This window comes from Dermochelys coriacea, chromosome 8 (genome assembly GCF_009764565.3).
Source record: "Dermochelys coriacea isolate rDerCor1 chromosome 8, rDerCor1.pri.v4, whole genome shotgun sequence".
Classification (NCBI taxonomy): domain Eukaryota; kingdom Metazoa; phylum Chordata; order Testudines; family Dermochelyidae; genus Dermochelys; species Dermochelys coriacea.
In genome coordinates, this window is record NC_050075.1 from 95020204 (window position 1) to 95044640 (window position 24437).

Below are 24437 nucleotides of genomic sequence, written 5' to 3' on the forward strand. Positions count from 1 at the left end.
ACAGATACAGTGATTTCCCTAAGATCACACAAAGTTTGTGGCAGTGCCAAGAGTTCAACCCAAACCAGGGTTACAGTCCAGTGCCTTAACCACAAGACCCTCCTTCTTCCTCTCTTGGGAAGTGGAGGAATCTTGTAAATGGATTCCTGGATACATTTCTCTTTTATAGGATGCTTTCACAAAACCTGCTTATTTTAACCTATATTCCTATGTTATCTTATCTTTAGGTATGATTTTTTGGTAATAAGGGGTAATGTTCAACTTTAAGAGTAATTAGCCATTGGAACAATTCACCAAGCATTGTGGTGGATTCTCCATCACTGACAATTTTAAAATCAAGATTGGATTTTTTTTTCTAAAAGATCTGCTTTAGGAATTATTTTGGGGAAGTTCTGTGGCATGTTTTAGACAGGAGGCCAGACTAGATAATCACAATGGTCCCTTCTGGCATTGGAATCTATGAATTATGCAAAAACCTTGAATTGAGTCTCATAATGATGAATGAGAGAATAAGACATTCATTTATTTCCTTTAAGAATGAGTGACAATCTGATTCCAAATATCATTTTTGGTCAACCATAATACACTATCATTCAAAAGTAATTGTGTAGTCTTATGTAATGTATTGGAGTTATTTGAAGGCAGCAGATATGCTAGATGTATGTAGTTACTTAGGCCAAATATGTTTAGAGTTTCTCCTACACATTTCTGTAATTACTAGAGCTGGTCATACATTGGAATTTCCAACCCAGGAGAAATTCTGATATTTTGATGTTTGGTTTTTTTCATTCTGAATCAGGATAAAAAAGTCAAAATACCAACATTTTTCATTGAATGGAAAGTTCTGAAAAATTTCCCTTTGGAAATATCAAAATGTTTTGTGTAGGTGTTTTTGATCAAAATGAAATGCTTTGACATTCCTGAATCAAAATGTGTCATTTGGAGTCAGTCTGACATTGAACTGCATCTATCTGAATTGCTGCAGTGCCTATGGGTGCCTCATGCCCCATTTTTTTCCCCTATGGGCTGGGTGGCTGGGCCAGACTATGTCTCCCATGATACACTTTGGCTATTAAACTCCCATGATGCAGCGCACTGGTTCCACAGAAGAATCATACTTTCCCTGCGGGGGTGGAAGAGAGAAGGGAAAGATTTTGCAGAAAGGAGTTTTCCATCAAAGAACCATTGACAGAAAATTCCTTACCTGCTGTCCGTGTTATTACTGGTATTGCAGCTGTGCCTCTGGACCCCAGTTCTAGTTCGGAGCCCCTCAGTATTAGGCAGCATACACATAACAGAAAGGCTGTCCTTGCTCTGATAAATTTATCATCTGGTGGTTTTTTCTATTTGATGTTGTTTTATTTACTCTAGCAAGTACCTCAGTACACTCCAAAACAATAGAAGGGATTTCTTAGCTATGCTAAGTGGCAAGACTCATTGATGGTCAAATCTTCAGCTGGTGTAAGATTACTCCATGGAAGTCTATGGGTATATGTACACTGCAATTAACAGCTGCGGCTGACTGGGACTTGTGCGGCTTGCACTAAGGGGCTGTTTAACTGTGGTGTTGAAGTTCGGGCTTGGGCTGGAGCCCAGGCTCTGGGACTCTATGAGAGGAGAATGGACCAGGCTCCATTCTGAGCCCAAACATCTACACCTCAATTAAACAGCCCCCTAGCCCAAGCCTCATGAGCATGAGTCAGCTGACATGGGTTAGCTGTCGGTGTTAATTGCAGTGTAGACTAATCCTATAGGGCTATGTCCATTTTCATCAGCTGAGGAAGTGGTCCAATATATTTACTCGGAATGGGCGTTCAGAAATGGATGTTGACTGGAGTTTTGCTACTAACTTCAATAAGAACGGGCCCATATGCTATGCCTCTCAGGGTTCATTGTACATAGCGTTTACTTGGTTCTTTTCTTTCATTTCCACACATCATATAGCCATTCTTGGATAATCACCAATTGATTCTCAGTGTAAGTTAGCCTTGATACCTCCCTCATAAACTCACAAACGTCCATAAAGGTGATATGCACATTTTCACGTATTGCAACAACCCACTTACACGTTGTTCACAAGACCATAAGTCCTGGCAATAAACGGGGCCCATTGCACTCACACTGATATACTGTGCATGTCCTACACACCATAACATATAATACTTAGAGCTGCATAAGCAAATCATAATTAGAGGGCAGGCAAATGAATCATCCTTTGTTACATTATGTAAATAACTAAATCCAAGTCAAAATAATTGCCAGCAGACTGATTTGAAACCTCATTTAAGGACGAATACAGAAATGTTGCTTTCCTTACTGAAAATATCTGTTCTCGTGATGTTCAATGTTTGAACAAACCCTGTCTAAGTCAAAGTGAGAACTAACTGCCTGGTGGTGACATATGTTTTATATTAAGAAACTGTTTGAGGGGCATGTATGACTTAGTGGATAAATCATCAGGTCTGTCCCCTTCAACTAGAGAATAGCCTGTGACCCTAAAGGAAAAGAAACTTGGTCTGAGCTTAGTTCTCACTGGAACAATAGTTTACATCATAGAACTTATGCTTCACCAAGAAAAGGTTGGTGCACCGGAAAAGGTTGTGGACTAAACTAATAGGAAACCTGAATCCTATATAAGTTCCTTATATCAGGCCTTGTAATCTGTATTTAAGAGCTGATTCTTCAAGACCTGCCATCATGGACCCGTTCTATGGGTTTCCTTTTTTTATCTGTAACCTTGAACGTGAACTTCTTGATTAAATACAGCCAAAGGTATGAAAAGGATGATAAGAAAGGCCAAAGATATGGAACACAAATAGCAAAGGAAATAAAGAGAAATGCTGAGATGGTCTTTAAATATCTTAGGAGGAAACCAGCAAGGAGTCAGTAAGGCGACTAGGAGACATGGGCTGGAACTTAATGACAGATGATGCTGATATTACTAGGAAGATGAATGGATTATTTACTGGCACATTCACAAAAAAAGCTGAACATCACATCCTAGAGATTGGAGACGTTTTCCTGGGAGGGGAAGAAATGTTAAAAAGCTTTTAATAGCTTCTGTCCAAGCAAGATAGGTAACAAACATGAGTATTAGGAGGTTACAAGGAAACATGCTCCAATGAATTACATGCCAAAAATCTGAACAAAGTAAACAAGGGCAAGAAGCATGTCTATTCTGACAGTGTGTTAAGTGCAGAGGAAATGTCAGGCATAAGAGGATGGTTATGCATAGTGGCTCCCAGTCCTGTATTTAAGATCTGATAAAGGTAAGGTAGGAAATTATAGGCATCTACAAATAAGTATAGATCTTCGGTCTCAGATGTGGGAAGCTGCTGAGAACACTGATAATAGATGAAATTGAGCAACAGTAGGAAATAAGACCATACTAAGGCTATGTCTACACTACCACGGTAAGTCAACCTATGCTACGCAACTCCAGCTACATGAATAATGCAGCTGGAGTCGACATACCTTAGGTTGACTTACCGTGGGGTCTACACCATGGGGAGTCGATGGGAGAAAATCTCCCATCGACTTATCTTACTCTTCTTGTCGGGGTAGAGAACAGGGGTCGACTGGAGAGCAATCTGCAGTTGATTTGGCGAGTCTTTACTAGACCTGCTAAATCGACCACCGGGGGATTGATCTCAGAGCATTGATCCCCGCTGTAATGTAGACCTGCCCTAACTCCCATACTAGATCAGACCAGTGGGTCCTCTAATCCAGTAGCCTGTCTCTTACAGGGATCAGTATTATATGCTTCAGGGAAAGGTGCAAGGAGCCCTGAAGTGGTCAGTTATGGAATGTCTCCCCTATGGGCAAGTTATCTTCCTAACTCTATTGGTTGGAGTTTGGTTTCTGCTCTGAAATATGAGGCTTTATAGCCCATCTAATGTTTTTATTTTTAAAACAGATAAATTTAATAAATAAAATCCTTCAAATTCATGAAAAGTAAAGCATAACTCCCTCTGGGTCCAGGCCCAATTATGCCTAGACACCACAATAATTGGAGGCCTATAGATACTGTAGATTCATGTCCCAGGATTCTGCAAGGAAACAATGTGCTGCCAGATGTGATGTAAGACTGAACATCTAACCATCTGTGCCACACTATGAGACTGTGGCATTTTTGGGTTAAGAAGAGGTATTAACTAGTCCCATTGCTCAAACCAGAATTTAACTACAACAAGTACGCTCTGCCTCCCAAATCAAACCATCAGCAGGATGTCAAAATATTGGAGTTCAAAATAGTATCAAAGAGTAAAATGTTGTAGCGTGCTGAAACAGGGATTAACAACAGTTAGAAAGTTTAATGTCCCCCAATACTGGATTGTTTAAGAATTTATTGGAATGTTTAAATGCCGCTTCATCTCCATTTAGATCTAAAACAATCAGAAATCTAAAGACTAACTTCTGAGGTCACCAGACTGTTTGTTTTGTATTACATAATAATTGTAATTATACTTTACTTTTCATCCCTAGATTGAAGAACACTTCACAAAAGTGGGTAAGTATCATTATTTCCATTTCACAGCTGGGGAAAATAAGGATCAGAGAAGTTAAATTACTTGTGTGCAGGGTTACTCAACGTCTGGTTTTCCCAGACAAAGCCTCTTTTTTGAGTGTCCTTTCTCTGTCCGGGGAGGATTTTAAAAGTAACAGGCAATGGCCCTGGTTTTTGCAGAGCAGAAAAGCTGCAGGTTAGAAAGAGCCCCAATTAGTCTGCTTCTTGATTGGTTCCTCCCCTGCATCTGCAGCTGATTGGTTCATTCCCCTGCAAGCACAGCTGCTGGATCCCGCTCACCCAAGCCCCGACTCTCCGCCCTGGGAGGCAGTGGCGGATTAGGGGTCTGTAGGGCCCTGGACCAGAGCAAGTTCTGCTTGCAGTTCCATTCCCCATCCCCCAGGCTGGGCCGGGGCATGAGGGCTTGCCACGCTCTGCCCACCTGATGCTTCTGCTGGGGGCAGGAGTGCTGGATGGGTGGAGCAGATCAGGGCAAGGGGGTGCCCATTTTTCCCGGGGCCTCTCAATTGGCCGGGGCCCCTGGGCATGGTCCCTATTGGCCCAGTGGCTAATCTGCCACTGCTGGGAGGGAGTCCCACAGAAAGGCGCTGACTGTTGGCTGTTGCTGTGTCCTGGACTTGCACCAGCTGCCCTACCAGTGTAACAGGGAGTGACATTGTCCCCCACCTCCAGTGAGTACCCCCGCTGCAGATACCTCTTCCAGCACCCCCAACTGAACCCCCCAGCTTTCCAATCCTCCAGCCCTCTCCAGTGCCCCAGCAGTGTTCTCTTTTTGGGAACCTGAAATATGGTAACCCAACTTGTGTGTCTAAGGTCATGCAGCAGGGCTGGGAAGCAAACCTAGTTTTTTCCTGATTTCAAGTCCTGTGCCACATCAACTGGACCACACTGCTGCTTCTAAATAGATTGCATAGAGCAGTAGTTCTTACGCTTTTGTACTGGTGATCCCTTTCATACAACAAGCCTCTGAGTGCGACCCCCCCTTATAAATTAAAAACACTTTTTTATATATTTAACCCCATTATAAACGCTGGATGCAAAGCGGGGTTTGGGGTGGAGGCTGACAGCTCACAACCCCCGCCCCATGCAATAACCTCGCCACCCCCTGTTTGAGAACCCCTGGCATAGAGTTAGCCACACTCTCACCTGGGAGTTTTTCTGCCCACAATTTAACTCTCTCCAGGTCCCTTTCTAGTATTTCTCATTTCCAATAAAAAGGAAAGGACAAATATAGGTAAGGAAAAGTTGATTTTCAGCTGCTAAATGCGGGTTACAAACAAAAGAGTAAAAAAACCTCCCTCTCCCTCTCTCTCTCTCTCTCTCTCTCTCTCTCTCACACACACACACACATATACTTGGCTGTGTCCTCTTAAGAAAGAAGTAAATATTACATTATCCAGCTAAAGACCTTCATTTCAAACGGCTTCATAATTAATCAGAGTTCAACTCCATTCCAAGAGTCAGCTCCAGGAAAAACATCAACTTGTTTTTTGACAAGAAACACTGAATCTTGGGGGGGGGGAATAACAACCCTCAGTGCAGTTAAAAGAAAACAAATTTTTGAACGGTTCTCCTAATATTTGAGCAGGGGTGGTTTATAATGTGTGAAGTCATTTGTACTTTGGGTTTTGCAATATGTTGGGTTCTTGCCTGTGACTGGATAATCTTTTGTGCAGAAACAAACCAGCTTGCAAGGGTCACTTGGGTTTTGTGATTCACATTTTAGTGCCAGAGGGTATTTGATATCGAAAAGATGGAAAAAGTCATGTCCCACAATTTTGGCAGTCTGCATATGCTTTATTAATTATGTAAATCAACTACAGGAACTTTTACGTAGGTATTATCTAGACCTTTGTCCCCACCCTCACACATGAACACAGGTGGGACAGGTACATTTCCTACAGATAAATAGCTTGAGGATTAAGAGCAAGAATAATATATTTGCATTCCTTAGGAGTAGGACAGTGTAAATTTTGCCAGTTTTTGTTCAAACCATCTTTTAACTCAGTTTCAGATAATTCAGTCTTACTCCTCAGAGATTGTTTCAGGTTTATTTGATCCCAGCATAGTGAAGGGAGAATTACTACTGAGTTTCATTAAGCTCTGTGCTTAACAAGGTTTTATAAAAATTCAGGAAAAAATGGTTTATTCAACACACAAAACTTAGGCCATGTCTGCACTAGCGAGCGCACAGCTGTACTGATGCAGCTGTGCTCCTATTGTTTCAGGTTTATTTGATCCCAGCATAGTGAAGGGAGAATTACTACTGAGTTTCATTAAGCTCTGTGCTTAACAAGGTTTTATAAAAATTCAGGAAAAAATGGTTTATTCAACACACAAAACTTAGGCCATGTCTGCACTAGCGAGCGCACAGCTGTACTGATGCAGCTGTGCTCCTATAAGATTGTTCTTTTAGCCACTCTATGCCAACAGGAGAGAGCTTTCCTGTGCACATAATCAAACCACCTCCAATGAGCAGCGGTAGCTGTGTCGGCAGGAATGTGTCTCCCACCAACACAGTGCTGTCTACACTGACGCTTCTGTTGGTGTAACTTATGTTGCTCAAAGGGTTTTTTTTTCATACCTTGAGCGACATAAATTATACTGACCAAAAATTATACCGACAAAAGTGCTAGTGTAGACATAGCCTTACTATGTGACAAACAGTTGCCAGTAGTGTCACAAAATCAAAACAAAATCAGGAAATTCAGTGTCAAACCCCCTTTTTTACTTTTAGGGGCAAAAATAAGTCCTGATGTAACTCTTTACACCAGCAACTATTTGAATTTGACCTACGTTTCAGTGAAAGGTTTATGTATTCCACTAAATTTTGCATGAAACTCACAAGGTTTCATTGCTTATTTTGAACCTGAGATTTACAAAGTTTTATGCGGCCTCCTGTTTTACACAGATCACATGGACTAAAAGGAAACTGAATCAGACATCAGGTGACACCCATTGCCCTGAATGCACAGATCAGGTATTTAGGTGCTAACGGTCATGATAAATGGATCAGTGATGGGAGAATGGTAAGTGCCACTTTTCTGATTATGCAATAGGTTAAGAGGGTGTAACTGTCAACATTTCACCACAGCAAATGTTTGAGTTTTAGTAAAGCTGGCAGAGAAAACAGTTCTCAATTTAATTTGGGAAATTAAGTTAATCTCCTGAATAATCAATCTAGGGGTAAGGGGGAAGACTCAGACTGGGATATTCAAAGTTGCATAAGGGAGTTTCATCGGGAACTGAACACCTAATTCCCTCCCAGCTCCAGTGCAAGGAATGTGTAGGACTAAGTTGTGGACATCAAATAAGATTAGCAGATACTTTAGAGTTTCACATAGAGATATAAAATGGAAAAGGAATGAGATTCCTAAAGGGTTGTGAGAGATAAAGTAAAAGCAGCTTAGCTAACACCCTTCTAGAAAACTGGTAGAATGTCAGGTCCATACAAAAACAAGCAACATTCCAAGCTAGGGAAAAGGTTATTATCAACAGCCTGAGCTGCATTGAAAAGGTGAGCGACTCAAGACTTAACTGATAACATCCACAGATACAGTCCTGTCAGTCGAGTGGCACCATAAACACTCCTCAAATTCCAAGGAGATAAAGCAGCTCTGAAAATCTTATCCATTTTAAGACTTTCTAGATATAAAATTGCATCTAATGAGTAAACATGTTATATTACTCTTGAATAATCTACCCATTTGCCTCGAGGGTTAAATTATCAAAATTCCCTCTGTCTGGCCACAAAATTTGAGCCTGTGAATGTTTTTTAATGTTAATATTTTCAGAGACTAACTGGTGACTGGTTTCAGAGGGGTAGCCATGTTAGTCTGTATCAGTAAAAACAACAATGAGTCCTTGTGGCACTTTAGAGACTAACACATTTATTTGGGCATAAGCTTTCATGGGATATAAGTCTCTAAGGTGCCACAAGGACTCCTCATTGTTTTTATCTGGTGACTGAAGACACTTGATGAAGCTTTTACAAAATGGTCTGGACAAACCCAGTCAGTTTAGTCTGGCATTTAACCGCAGCTCATAGAATTGAATGGCTGAATCCATGTTCTTCCCATATAGTAAATACTCACTATAACTCTCTGTGACTGTAATGGAATATCTGATAAACATGCCATTCATATGGGAGCTTATTCAAATAAAAACTAGTAAGATGAGGTTATGAATAACCTGGACAGCATTAGGACATTTTAGATTGCTCTACCATCAAAAGTACAAATATGTTTAGCAGTGGTACAGCTTGGCCATGAGATTTATACTTATATTTGCATTGTTTTGATCATTGCGTGTAATAAGCAAGCACAAAATTGCACACAGAAACAGCAGAGCAGGGAAAAGCCACGTAGTAGGCTGGTTTGGTTTTATAGTGAAAAACAAATGGGATTATAACACGAGGCTGGAAGTAAAGGAAAACTTCCAAGTGTAGTGAGGGAATAGCCTGTCAGAGTATGAGATACAGCTCACTTCATCGTATGAGAGCAGCACTGAAAAGAATTCTTCAGTTAAGTGAGGTAATGTAAACAAGACCTTTCCTTGGAGCAACCTAGAATGATATGGGTCAGAATAATGGGTCAGAATAAATACTGGGTCACAATAAACATGGGTCAGAATAAATACTGTGGACATTATGTCCCTAAGCCTGGCCTGGTTGGGGAAACTTTCTCTTTTTTTTTTTTTTTTTTGGCCACAAACGCAAAGGTTGGAAGCTAGTTTCAAGAGTGTTTTAAAGCTCTCACTTTTCTATCAAGTTCCCTCTTTCTCCACTTATTAGGGGCCAATTGTAACAAGGATGCAACCTTTTGTGAGTCTTCACCTCTGAGGATGGAGACCCCCTTTGCTGGCCTCTTTCTATAAGACACTATTTTATAAAATGTACTGTCACTGGGGTTCTGCAAAGAATTTTGCATGTAATGTGAAACATGTGTCACTTATTTGTGCTTGGAATCTTCTAAGAGCCAGAGAACTCAGTCAGCACTGAACTGGGACCCTTCTCCATGGAGAGTACCGATAGAGGGGACTCGGAAAGTTATACAAGAGGTGACAACTTGGGTGTTTTTGTGTGTTTCAAAAGTGAAGGATCTTGCATATAAAGGTTATAAGCAAATCCTTTTTCCTTTTTGGAAGGGGGCAGGTGGGTGGTAACATTTGGCCCTAATGACAATAAAGGAAGGAAGGGGGGGAAAAGGAGTGAGAGAAACTGTAGATTAGAAGATGACAAAAGCAGAATAATGGGGACATGACCCTCAGCAACCAGATTCCCAACACACTTCCAGGAAACAGCTAAGGGCAGAGGTGGAGATGGCAGAAGATGCAGAAATTTCAGGAAGATGGTCATTTTTTTTTAATTGGTGATTTATCATCCAGAGGAAAAAAAATAAGGACAGAGATAACTATCCTAAGTTGTTTGTACTCCTGGATTTAGCTATTTGAAACTGTGGGTTGTATACCAAGGAGACGCTATATGGCAGTTCACAACACAGTGGTTACTGTGCCCAATTCTCAGGTTTGCTCCAGCAGTACAAAGCAGCTGTATCCACCTTAACAGCCTCCTGATGGATTTTATTTTAGTGAGGGAATCCCAGGGGATGTAGAGCCAACGTAGGTGCTCTATGCCACCTTCCTCCTAGCCTCTGGGAATTTCCCAGGAGAAAGAGAATGGCCAGGGAATCCCTATGACTCAATGACCTTCAAATGCCTGAACACACTTCTTGGGAGAATGGATATGTAATTAAGAGCAAGCCTAAAGCTGCTCTAACTTATATCAGGCCCTAGCCAACCACAGGATTTGGAGGAGGGGGGGGAACAAAAGGTGTCAGCACAGTTGTGATAATATATCTCAGCCACTGTCCGGGTTCTAGCTTACTAAGTCTTAATGCAAAAAGGAAATGTGAGAAATAATAAAGACAATAGCAGAAAGAGGTAGAGGGGTGAGTATGTGGACAGATGTGAGAGAGAAGGAGAAAGGGATGTTAGCTCTATTCCCCAGGTTTAGACAAAACTTTACAATACAGGGTAGAATAATTAGAAATAAGGGGCATGGTTCCCATTATCCTGAGTAAAACCTGAGTGTGTTTGGTGTGAGTCAGGCTTGGTGTCTAAATGAGCAAGCCAAGCAGGATCCTGCACTATCTAATAGAGATGCTTTCTGAGCTTCTGGGAAGCACCCATTTTTATACAGCCAAGACAATATAAGAAAGAACCTAGCTACATGACTGAGCTCATTATTTCCTAACCAGTTCCCTTGAGAAGGCCACTGGTCCCTATATCACCCTCTTTCCCTGACTCTCTTATTGTAGCAAACATTGTTTTAGTTAGTCAAGCAGACTACCACAACACCACATTTGTCTGGTTACCAGCAGCAGCGTAGCTTTTCCCCGTCAGATCATAAACCCTGACAGGAACGTATGTACTATATGTAGTGTTGCCACCTTTGGGTGCAAAAAAACAGGATACCTGGGATGATGCTGAGCCCATAAAACTGGACAGCTGGCAGTGTGTTCGGAACACCCTTACTGATTTCCCAGGACAGTTACCTCAAAAAGGGATTATTCTAGGAAAACTTGGATGGGGCAACTCTAGCAATAGGGCTTGCAGTGATATTTCTTGCATGTAAGGTTATCTTTCAATGTTATAGCTAAAAGCCATGTTCTCACTAATGCTATACACAGTGGTAATAAGACCACTCTACTTTCACTCTAAATGTAGGCCTTTGTCTTTGTTTTGTTTTGCTATGCTATTATGTTGTTGTAATAAATATCCAGAGGAATTCTGGCCATCTGTTGTATCCTTTGTTTGACATTCACCACCGCATCTTCCCAGTAGTATAGTAGCATATGATTACATACATGCCATATAAATAATTCTCAATGTCAGTGTTACTTTTCTTATGGAGCTCTTCCTTCAGATCCTCTCTTTTGCATTTCCTATCCACATTCACACGCTTGCATTACTTGTCTAGCCTATATTTTACTCTCTTGGTTCTAGCTTGAGTTTCTTTTAGTAAGGGAAGTCTTGATTATATGTTACAGCCTATAGACTTAAATCACAGAAAAATGAACACAGAGAAGCATTCCCTTGAGGTCAAAATGTAGTCAGCACTCTCTGATCAGGAGTCAGACTGTTTCCAAGAGAGCTGGCAGGCACAGTGCTGAGGTGCACCTTCTATTTGCTCCAAGTGACCCTAACCATGAACATAAGGATTAATGCAGCCACACCACTTCCTTAAGGGAAATTGTAAACATTCCAAGTCAGTCCAAGGTAAACTGGGTGTAGGTCAATTTTTTTAAAAGGGCTGCAATATTCATGTCTGGGAAGAATCCTATATGATTCCAACACTGGGAAAATGTACAAGCGAGGAAGTAATATTTATATAAGTCAAGGAAAACACTGTTTCCTTCTTCAGCAGGAAACAGCAGCTATTCTCAGAGCTTCAGCGATAGGAGGAGAAATTAAATAAAGCATCGGCAGCCTATACTTGTTTTATTTCTGTGGTTTTACAATCTGAGTCAAAATAAACACATTTTTTAATCTCAAGAGAATTATTAGGGTAATAATTGAGAAAAAATGTTATTTACAAGTTTCAGTGGAACAATTCAGTAAATTACTTAAGCTGAAACAAAAGATTCAATGCAAAAAAAAAATCTGAGTTCATGCAATCATCTAGTTTAGTTTTGAAAGTGTTAGGGCTGTGATCTCGCAATCTCTGCACAGACAAACCTCCAATTGATATCAATGAGTGTTTTGTCTGAGTAAGGACTGCAAAAATCAATACTATTGGGGCCTGAGTGTGGTCTCATTTAAGCCAGTTTACCGCAGTGTAATTCCATTTATTTTAATGGATTTTTGCCCCTTATTTATAATGACCCAGCCCCATAGTTACCAAAACAACAAGCTTCTATGTCCAGGGATTGATTGAGTCATTGTTTACAGTTTTCAGACTAGTAGCCGTTTTAGTCTGTATTCGCAAAAAGAAAAGAAGCACTTGTGGCACCTTAGAGACTAACAAATTAATTTGAGCATAAGCTTTCGTGAGCTACAGCTCACTTCATCGGATGTATCCGATGAAGTGAGCTGTAGCTCACAAGAGCTTATGCTCAAATTAATTTGTTAGTCTCTAAGGTGCCACAAGTACTTCTTTTCTTATTGTTTACAGTGTTAGTTTATTTTGCCTTAGGATATACAATGAGACAGATTTAATGGGAATGATAACTTTACATTTCCATACTCTCATGTGTTTAAAATCTTAATCTTTACAATAAATTCATGAATAACAGATTTTTGCATGTAATCTCTTTAGGATGAGGGGGAAGATTTTCTTTAAATGAAATTGAAAACAATAGAAAAGTTGGATCACACCTTCAGGTGAATGCATGAGTTGCATCTATTTCCGTAATTACACAGTCCCAGGTTCTGTAACTACACTACGCTTGGACCCCAAAGTCTCTGTGAAATCAGTGGAAGTTTGGGTGGGCATGGACTGCAAGACTGAGACTCTCCGTGTGTTTATTTGAAAGGTCTCACATCCTCCATGGCATATTTAGAGTTCCTTCCCCACAATTTTTTCATTGTCTTGCTTACTGAATCAGCTCCAGGACTGAAATTCATTTTCTGTGACCACGCAGAAAAACAAAACTTTGCATAAGTATCTGTACAGACCCCCGTGTGAATAAGAAGGGGTGCAAACGGAACTGAAGCAAGATTTTCTTTAGAAATTGCTGAAATGGTCACTGACCACTTTTCTTACTATTTGCCCAGCAGGAACCAGTCTGCCCATGGGACTCCCAGCAGTCCGTAGTAAAAGCAGAAGACAAACCAAGATATGAAGGAGAAAATTCCATGGGTCTGATCCCATGGTCTTCCTCCACACAGAACTCCCACTGACTTTGATGGGTACTCTGTATGGTTAAGGCCAGCAGAACCAGGCAAGGCACTTACATTGATGAACTCCCAAGTGTTTCCTAGACTGATTATTCCTGGCATGAAATTGGCAATAGCACTTGCAGCTAGAATTTAGGATAACCAGAGCTTTTTAAATCCTTCATTAAATATTTTAAATACCTTGTGTTGTTCCAACCATTTACATGTCTTCACTTTTCTGTCATGTGATGTTGTGTATGATCACTAAGCTGATAAAGTGCAATTTGCACTTACAGCCTAAGATTAGAGCTTCCAGTCCCTGCTTACTCAACTGAGACAGGCTTACTCTGAGTCACAGGGCTACTTTAAAATTCAGAACTTCATAGAGCGTTAAATACAACTGTTTCAAAATGGAATTCCTCTGCGTTCCTTTTTATTTATAAAACTCCAAATCCTGATCCAATGTAAATCAATGGTAATTTTGTCATTCACTGTATTATTACAAAAAGAAAAGGAGTACTTGTGGCACCTTAGAGACTAACAAATTTATTTGAGCATAAGCTTTCATGAGCTACAGCTTACTTCATCGGATGCATTTAGTGGAAAGTGAAGTGGCAGTAAGCTGTAGCTCACAAAAGCTTATGCTCAAATAAATTTGTTAGTCGCTAAGGTGCCACAAGTACTCCTTTTCTTTTTGCGAATACAGACTAACACAGCTGCTACTCTGAAACCTGTATTATTACAGTAACACCCAGAGGCCTCAGATAGGGCTAGTGCTCCATCTTGTTAAGCATTGTACAAACATATACAGTAATGAGAAACAGTCCATGACTTGAAGATTCTACAATCCATGAGCTCAGTCTAGTAAAGGAGTAACACAAAGGAGTAACTTTACTCACATGAACAGTCCCATTTATTTCAATGAGAGCATTCCCGTGAGTAATGCTTCTTCTGTGTTTATTTTCAGGGACATTGAGACAGGACACAATGTGATAGTTGCCATTTTAACCAACATCAGAGATTGAACTACAGCTCTCTTCAGCTCAGAGCATGAGCCTTCACAGCTTGAGCTGAAAAGTCAGCCTGTTTAGCTGAGAGCTGTACTGGACTGAATCTTATGTGGATTGTGCACAGAAGGGGACGTGTAACATACACTGACCAGTGGGTTACAACAAAAAGAGGTTAAAACAAACAATTAGATGGTCTCCACTAATTAAACATTTGTTTGTTTTACATTATAAGAAATATTCAAGGAAAATGAAATACAGTAGATGTCACCATCTCTACATGTTTAGCTATTGTCAGATGATCATTTATCATATGTTCCATGTTAGTCTTGGGGAGTGACTAGAGAGAGGACTGGTAGTGGCTTTATGGACTAGCTCAGTGAGGGAATTTTACACTGAAGGGGTTGTATGGCAGAAAGCACACCGGTGTTTGTAGAAGAAATGGTCAAATGGATAATGCAGATTGGCCTCAGTGATGGAGTAGAGGGGACTAGAGGCTGCAATAAAATACAAAAGCAGATAAATATGAAGAAACAAAACTCATAAACGTGAGGTCAAGAACATGTCACTGTATATGGTAGGGAAAGAGGAGACTGTGGATGGACCCAAAATGGGAGGGGTGGAGTCTGTGTGTGAAACCTTCAGAACAACAGGCCCAAAAGATGATCATAACAACATTGTTTTCAATGGACATGTGAGGACAAAGATGGGTCTCAGGAAGGGTAGGGAAGAGTAGATTTGGAGTGGTATATTACCTATGGATCCATACTGGATCGCAAGAACATCTTGTCCATTCAAATCTATTCTCTGACTTAAGACATTGTTTAAAGGCTAGAGGTTAAATACCCAAGAAAGGGTGTAATTTTCATAAATAGGGTTCATATTTCCCATCTGGAAATATATATGGAAAATCATGTACAGATGATGTCTAAAAGAAAAGGAGGACTTGTGGCACCTTAGAGACTAACAAATTTATTTGAGCATAAGCTTTCTTGAGCTACAGCTCACTTCATCGGCTGCATTCGGTGGAAAATACAGTGGGGAGATTTATATTCACACACACAGAACATGAAACAATGCGGTTTATCATACACACTGTAAGAAGACGTACATCTAAGCCTAATTATCTTTGCTTTTGTTCTACTTTCCTGATACTTTTTAAATACTCTTACTGGTATTGACCTGGGCTTTACTGCTTTTTCCACTATAAACTTTTTACAAGGTTGAAGATTCTTTGTTCTCTCTGCCCCCCTCCCCCATCCCTTTGAACTGTTTGTTGTGCTGTTCCTTGCGTGTGCTTTTTCTCTTCCAGGGAGCCATTGGTGAGACGGAAAAGGCAGAGGATGTGAACTCCCATATACAGTACAAATATAGAGGATGACCCATTAAACGTTATGTTGAAATGCTTCCCAGACAAACGGAGCGCTCTCCAAGATGCTAAACAAAGTGCACTGATAATAATGGGGATGAGAGATGTAACGCTGATGACTGTAATGGCATTAGGAACACTTGTTACCAAATGGTTAAACCCCTCAATGCTAAAGTGCCAACCTTTGCAGCACTCTGCTTTAGCTATGATTACCTGTTTTCTGAGGTGTATAATTTGCCTAATATCTGTGATGGAGTCATTTATATTATTTCCAGGTATGAAATGCATTGGATCCCAGGGCTCTTGCTGCATACATAATGGTTAAAAGAGTAAATACATTTTAGCATTGCTGGCACATTTGGAAAGGGCCTTTAATGATAATTCAAGGGTGGAATACAATAGTTTTGTAGATAAGTAATTGATCTATTAGTTAAAGCAAGAGGCAGGGAGCCAGGACTCCTGCATTCTATTCTGTCTTCCCAATGATTTACCATGAGATCTTGTTCAGGTCACTTAACCTCAACAATCCTCAGTTTAACAATAGGTGTAACAATGCGTAAGTACTGTGAAGCTTACATAGTTATGACTGAGTTGTGGCTAACTCCAGTTCACACCTGCAGGAGGCAACCAGAAAGCTGAGTGCATTGTGTGGTGGGGACTGACCAGACTTGCATAGCCATCAGTGCATTCTAGTTCAAAGAGGGCATGAAAGTTGTTGCATGGATTCAACATGAAGTACATAGTACACAAGTACACAGAATATAGCGGTGTTGGGAGTGATATGAAATCCTAGCGAGGGTGGAGGTCATGGGCCAACAACGCCGTGCTCCTTGTACAAAAGGCCAGCAATGGGCAAAGTGGGCAACACATATTTTTAAAGATATAGTAAGTCCCACTTCTGAGTGTTTCTCATGACGAATGTTCAGCTACCCTTGATTAACTACAAACTCACTCACGAGTAAGCCTCTGGCTGCTGAAGTCATAAGAACATAAGAATGGCCAAACTGGGTGAGACTAAAGGTCCATGTAGCCCAGTATCCTCTCTTCTGACAGTGGCCAATGCCACGGCTTCAAAGGGAATGAGCAGAACAGGTAATCATCAAGTGACCCATCCCCTGTCGCCCATTCCCAGCTTCTAGCAAACAGAGGCTAAAGACACCATCCCTGCCCATCCTGGCTAATAGATATTGATGGACCTATCCTTCATGAACTTACTGAGGTTTCTTTTTTTAGCCCTGTTATAGTCTTGGCCTTCAAAACATCCTCTGGCAAAGAGTTCCACAGGTTGACTGTGCGTTGTGTGAAGAAATACTTCCTTGTGTTTGTTTTAAACCTGTTGCCTATTAATTTCATTTGGTGACCCCTAGTTCTTGTGTTATGAGAAGGAGTAAATAACACTTCCTTATTTACTTTCTCCACACCAGTCATGATTTTATACATGTATACATTAGTTGTCTCTTTTCCAAGCTGAAAAGTCCCAGTCTTATTATTCTCTCCTCATATGGAAGTTGCTCAATGCCACTAATAATTTTATTGCCCTTTTCTGTACCTTTTTCCAATTCCAGTATATCTTTTTTTGAGATGGGGCAACCACATCTGCATGCAGTATTCAAGGTGTGGGCATACCATGGATTTATATAGAGGCAATATGATATTTTCTGTCCTATTATCTATCCCTTTCTTAATGATTCCCAATGTTCTTTTAGCTTTTTTTGACAGCCGCTGCACATTGAGTGGATGTTTTCAGAGAACTATCCACAATGACTCCAAGATCTCTTTCTTGAGTGGTAACACCTAATTTAGACCCCATTATTTTATATGTACAGTTAAGATTGTGTTTTCCAATGTGCATCACTTTGCATTTATCAACATTGAATTTCATCTTCCATTTTGTTGCCCAGTCACCCAGTTTTGTGCGATCCCTTTGTAACTCTTCGCAGTCAGCTTTGAACTTAATTATCTTGAGTAGTTTTTTGTCTGCAAATTTTGCCACCTCACTGTTTACCCCCTTTTCCAGATCATTGAATATGTTGAACAATACTAGTTCCAAGACAGACCAGTAGCATAGCCGGGAGGGAGCGGCCGCTCCCGCTCTGAGCACAAATGGCACCTTTTTAATTTATAGGCGCCTTTTAAAATTTTTACTCACCCGGCAGCACTCCGGGTCTTCGTCAGCGGGGACCTACACATGCTGCAGCTCCTCGGCGGCACTTCAGCGGCACGGGCCTTCTCTTGCTCCGGGTCCTCGGCGGCATTTCGGCATTTCTGACAGACCCCTGGGGGACACCACTATTTACCTCTCTCTCTTTTGAAAACTGACCATTTATTCCAACCCTTTGTTTCGGAATTAAGCCCATAATGCTTTGGTTTTCCAGGTGAAAGTGGCTGTGTAAGTGCACATAATTATAATGATCTAAAAATGTATTTTGCCTCCATTATCCTGGAGCAACCACCCTGTAGAATTTGTCCAACTGTATTTAAGATTGGAAGCTCTTTGGGACAAGGACCATCTGTGTGTACAGAGCCAAGAACACTGGTGGTCTGGGCCAGCATCTTAGGTGTTTCCACACCACAAATACAGTAATGATAATAATTAAATTTCAATTTTATTTTGGGTGAAACCTGGTGATCATGTGACCATATAAAACCAAATGTAACTTTTCAATCAAAAATAAAGAGGGTGGAATATCTTCACCTCAGCACCAGCTGTTGCAAATACCTTCAGGAGTTAGAGAGTAGCAGCCGTGTCAGTCTGTATTCGCAAAAAGAAAAGGAGTACTTGTGGCACCTTAGAGACTAACAAATTTATTTGAGCATAAGCTTTTTTTCCATTGAATGCATCCGATGAAGTGAGCTGTAGCTCACGAAAGCTTATGCTCAATAAATTTGTTAGTCTCTAAGGTGCCACAAGTACTCCTTTTCTTCAGGAGTTAAGCATTCCGTTGACAAAGCTAATGTTTTTACAGCACATAGACATGTAACATACAATACAGTACTATATGTTCTATTGGTGTCTTTAAAAAAAAAGCTTAATGGAGAAACAGGCTGTTAGAATACAGGATACTTTATAGGTTAGCTCTTCTCCATCCTTCATCACCAGATATTTGGCCAGTTTTTGTTCATCAGATTTGACAGTGTACAAATACTTGGATACAAGCTTATCACGTCAGCTACAGGTTTCTTTAGAGCAGTTTGCCCACTAAAACACTTACATAAAAGCTGTAGCTATTAATGAAACTTATTCTTGTCACACTGCTTTGTCTACAAAATCGTCACAAATCTTGCATTTGATTTTTCAAATCAAGTGAAAACAAAATCATCTTTATTTTGTTCAACAATTGTTCATATACTTTCTGAAGAATGTAGAATGCACTAAAAATGGAAAGCAGCTGGGTTTTCTTCACATAAAGTAGCTTCTTTTGCTTTTGAACATAAGCAACATCCTTGTTTTCCAACAAACAAACAAATAAATAACCAGCACTGTTCCAAAATGAAAGCCTGAAAGTCAGAACTCCCTTGGGGATTTCATTTGCACTCTGGTCATTCGTACAGTTGATTACTGTGTTACAGGATTCAATAGATGACTTCATTCCTAATACGCCACAGCAAGTTTTCCCACAACATAAGGGTATTTTTTTTTAATTTGGGAGGATTTAACTGTGGACATTTGTGTGTTCTTTTGTTGCTGCTGTTGGCTTGTGATAGTACCATAGGAGAGAAAAAATACTGCCTTGGGAGGAGGTGTGTGCATGTATGCGTACGGGGTGAGGTGGGGAAAAGGGGTTGCATTGGTAGTGGAAAAAAGACTTTCTAAAATGACACCAACATGTAATGGAAGGGAACAGCCCCGCGTGATCTGTCACTGCTGCAGGGCTACGAATCTGAAATTCCTTGTGGTCTTCTGAAGTTTTACTCTGATATTTTCATGCTTACATTGTGACTTTGTTGTATTACCTCACAGTCTCTGTCTGTGGCAGTCTAGGAGACAAAAAGTCCTTCCTAGACAGTTAGGGCGCATGGTATTAGCACATTAGATCTGGGCCCGCTGCACACTAAGAAGATCACTTCAGATGTTGGTTCTAAAGGTTTGCCTACACTTAGGTCTGCAGTGGCCACAGCTACATGAGTGCAGCTACCTACGCTGGTGGGAGAGTTTCTCCCATTGGTGTTGTGCTCTACCTCCCCAAGAGGCAGTAGCTATATTGACAGGAGAACCCTTCCCATCAACATAGCACTGTCTACACGGAGGGGTTAGGTTGGTTTAAGTCTGGATTTTCCACACCAATGACTGACATAGTTATACGAACAGAAGTTGGTACTGTAGATCAAGTCTCTGTAATGCAAACAAAAAGGACTTCTGTAAAGGTAACAGTTTTTAGAAGAAATGCCACCATTAAGAATGGAAATGCTTAAGGCCATTGAAAGTCCAAAGAAATGACACTAGAGAGAATTAATAAAGGTGGTGTCAAAGCAAAACCACAATCTGAATGACCCCCAGACTTTAGGGGAGTTTGAAGCAAAGTCCAGAAGAACCAAACTTGGTGGCTTGGACCCACTCACAAAAATAATGTAGAATAGGCTAACATTTTTGATGTTCAAAATTGGTTCGGGATTTGTTCATGATGATTCACATTTTTGGACAAAAGGTTGAAAGAGGCTGTTATTGTATCTGAACTGCATTGTCGAGCTCTAATAAGCAGCCTTTCTTGGTGAATATCTCCCACTCATTGCTCAATAGCCAGGATAGCAGCAGTTACAAATCGACAAAGATTTGTGAAGTTCTTACGGAACATGTGCTGTGGTTAATTATTCTGCTGGCTGCTGGAGGAGTAAAAGCAGATGGTGCCATTTTGTTTTTTTCCTGCCTCTACCTTTTATTGGTCATGCCTTGTAATTGAATTTTTGTTTCTTAAACTAAAACATGTGCCACAGCTATGGTTTTAAGGTGGGTAAGAATTTTGTAGCACAACACAGAAAGCGGGCAGCAAACAGTACAGATGAGAGAATGAGCCTTGCAGCAGTTTTAATTCATTAGTTCAAGCAATCAGTTGGCAGAGTACACAAGCAATGCCTAGGAGGTGGTTGGTAATGGCTCCCCAAACTAAAAATCTGGCTAGATTGTAATATTATCAGAATGAGAAAGCTCTGGCAGAGATGGACTTCAATTTGGCCGCTGACTCATTGTGGCTATAAAATTCTCAGCTGGCGACCACTCATTGCATCACTGTTTTCTGATTAAATCCTTATTAAGTGCAGAAATGGCAAAATGTCCTGTGAGTGGAATGACAAATGTTGGAAGGAAAGATCTTCACGGGGGTTGGGAGAGCTATGAACGGGGTAGCCATCACTAAACCAGCAAATGGGGGAAATGGCTTTAAGAAAGTCAAGTCTCTGTTTTTGCATGCTATGGTTTAATGTAGCAGTAGAAGCCCAAAGACAAGATTCACATTTCAGCCTAAGGCCCTTTGTGGCAAGGAAAAAGGGCTGTAAAGGGGAAATTAACTCCTCTAAGTGAGAATAAAGCCCCAGATCCTATGGCACTGTGTCTCTCACAAGGGATGGAGTGAGCTCAACAAGCTTCTTATTTGTGTCTGATTTTTGTTCCACCGTTTTGATTTCAACTATCTGACCCTTTTCCCATTGTCCTTCTCTTTCCACACCTGTCTGACAGTCAGGCAAACAAGGCTTGCCAGCAGACAGAAGGACCCAGAGAATACTTCTGCATCAAACAGTTCTACTGAACATGAAGACAGACCAGTTAGAGATTGGTCCATGGAACTAAGTTTGGATCCAGAATGCCCAAAGTCCAGGGATGTGTGGATTCAGAGTTCTTGTTTGGGCTCATTTGTAGCACCAAGAATGATCAACACTCACCAGCACAACTGGGAGCAGTACTTTAAGCAGTAACTTTTTATTCCAGTTTAGCCTATCATCTCTCTTCATCTTATAAGTGTTGAGGGCTTGATTGTAATCTTTCACCATCTGCTCCACATAGGGGTAGCATGCAGCTATGCAGTGTAGATCATCTCTACCTTCCCCTTCACAGAGTTCCCATCTGATCCCTGCATCCTCCTTTCTTCATGTTGAAAGGAAGCTGCACCAGCATGTTTCCTGGCACAGCTTACTTTGCTTCCACACTGGCTCAGCTCTGCTGATTGGAGCATCGGGGGGATGGAGCTAAGGCTCAAGTCCCTTCCCATTCTTGCCTGCCCACCTGCTTGGGAAGGGCCAAGTGTCATGTTTTTCCGCAGCTAGCTGCTAATATGTTCCTAGATACAGACCACACATAATAAAAAGACAAACCCTTTCCTAAAGAGCCTTGATGCAGCAGCCGGAAAATTATATTTGTTGTCTACTGTTTTTACGGCACACTTCCTCCCTCTTCATGCCTAGCAATGAAACCGAGTCCCAAAGTCGCTGGGCACTTATTAAGGATAACGGGATAAAAGAAACTCCTGGGAAACTCCATCTGAAATGCAGAAAGGATATGATAGCACCACAATTTTTGCAACATCCTGGTATGGAGATTGTGCTATAAATCCTTTGGTAGTCGAGCTGGATTTAAATGACAGTGACTGAGTATTTTAGTAATGGCCTTCCTGTGTCAATCTACAAATGGAGGAAGTGGCCACCCTCTGCTCATTTTGCTTGTTTTCCCACTTCTCTCCAAACCTACATTATATATTTTTCTTTATTACAATCATCTTCATTGCCCTGTTTACCCATGAATACTGAAACATATGTCTGATCTTATAGCCCACTAGTCACCCCAATCTGTACAAAAAAAAAAAAAGAGGAATAACGAATTACAATTCAAACATGGAATTTAAAAGAAGGAACATTAGGAAATAATTAATGTTTGACACTACGGCTATGTGGAAAAATTCTGACTTGGGTTTTGTGTATCCCAAGCTATAATTTGGCCCTAAGGTTTATAGGACATTCTTTTTTTTTTTTTGGTGTCATCAATAATAGAAAGCTTATTTTGTGTATTGTGATGAACTAGCTAGTATATGTATCTATACTGTTGAGTGAAATAAGAACTGCACAACCACGTCACAGACCCTATACCACTAACACTTAAAGGAGGGTCACATTTAGCTCAAGTGGTAGGGGTTAATGCTTTTGTAGGAGGACCAGAGTTCTAATTCAGCTGCGGTTTTGCCTAGCCTTGGTGTGTAGCATAGTGACTGCTCTGAAGTCCTACCTGGGTGTGGAATATTTTTCCTTTTTTTAAAAACTGTGTATTAAAGTCAATCAATAGTCATCACCAGCCTTTTCTGTTACGTGTTCTAATTCTATGTCTGGAGGCAGGAAGGGCTGCAGGAGTCAACGTGTGATATAAATGCTGGGTAGATGGGTTTTGACTTGTTTAAGGAATAACACCTTTCATACAACAGTGAGGCGAGACCAGCTGATGTTTGTAAGGGTTCATTCAGAGTTCTATAGCGCTTGTCTAAACAATGTTAGAAAATGCTTGTCTGCACTTTGTCTTACCCATGCTGGGGGCTATTCTCCTCTTTCTGATGTGCCTGCCTAACTCCTGCGAAGAGTGTGCACTGAATAGAGAACATACCCCTTTCTTTGTGGAGCTGCATCAAATGGTCAGAGTTGAGAGCTCTGGTGATCAAGCCCCTTAAAGCTTATGAGCTGTCTGTCTCCCACCCAATAAGCTGGCCGTGAATGCACCCTATAGACTCAAAGAGCGGGCCTGAAAAAAAGGGGAAAAAAACCAAAAAACCACAGTTTACTTATCTGAGCTTGTGGGAGATTCAAACTGTGCCAAGCGTGGGAGCCAATGGATGGGAATGTTTAAAGCAGGATCCTGGCATTGTGACTTTCGTCTTGAATGTTTATTTCTGACATGTTTCAGAGTGGTAGCCGTTTTAGTCTGTATGAGCAAAAACAACGAGGAGCCCTTGTGGCACCTTTCACTATTTCTGACATGTCTGTGTGGCTTGTGCCTCTGGCACTTGGACTGCTGAGTCTCAGTGAGTGAGAAGACAAGAGGGGAGCAGGTGTAAGAACACAGATTGCGTGTTTGTAAAAGAATGAAGTACACAACATAAATACTAGGACATTGGGCACAGTCGTCTGCTGTCATGCATGGTGCAGCTGAAGGGAGGAACCAAAAGTAGCTCTAAGTCATCTTTATGCCTATCTGATTTTGGGCCAGCTGGGGCCAAACCAGCCTCCAGGGTAAATTAGAGCAGTGGAGGGCTAGGACAATGTTCTAGGGATTGTTCCACCATTCATCAATCAGAAAAATGAAACACACTTTGGCCCCTTCTCCTCCTATGCCCGGAATGCCTCCTCCCATACCCAGCCAGCCCTGCCAGGTCTCCCAGTACAACTCCAGCTCCTTAGCAGGACCAAGGATCTGACCAATCATCTTTCAGTTTATTCACTGTTTGGTCTTTGACATTTTTTGCCCTTTATTGAGTCAGATCTGATGTAAGTGGCTGATTGGATACAACAGAGTTGCACCTGCTTACAACAGTTCTGAATTTGGCCCACTGACTCTTCGCTAGAGCTGGAATATTTCTAAAAAAAATGTATGCAGGTTATTCTGCTTCCCTCACCCACTCCGTCCACCCTCAATTCCCAGGTTCTGTTTGTCTGAACAGCGATCACTCTATGTGAAGAGCAGTCTCTG

At 41.0% G+C, this 24437-nt stretch overlaps 1 long non-coding RNA gene across 1 annotated transcript; it reads right to left on the reverse strand.

Moving 5' to 3' along the window:
- Window positions 1–4944: 4944 nt before the first annotated feature.
- LOC122455617 lies at window positions 4945–18012 on the reverse strand. The gene is made up of 3 exons (XR_006273939.1): window positions 17839–18012; window positions 5413–5416; window positions 4945–4955 (listed from the first exon to the last, which is right to left on the reverse strand). It is a non-coding gene; the product is annotated as an uncharacterized LOC122455617 (long non-coding RNA).
- Window positions 18013–24437: the final 6425 nt, after the last annotated feature.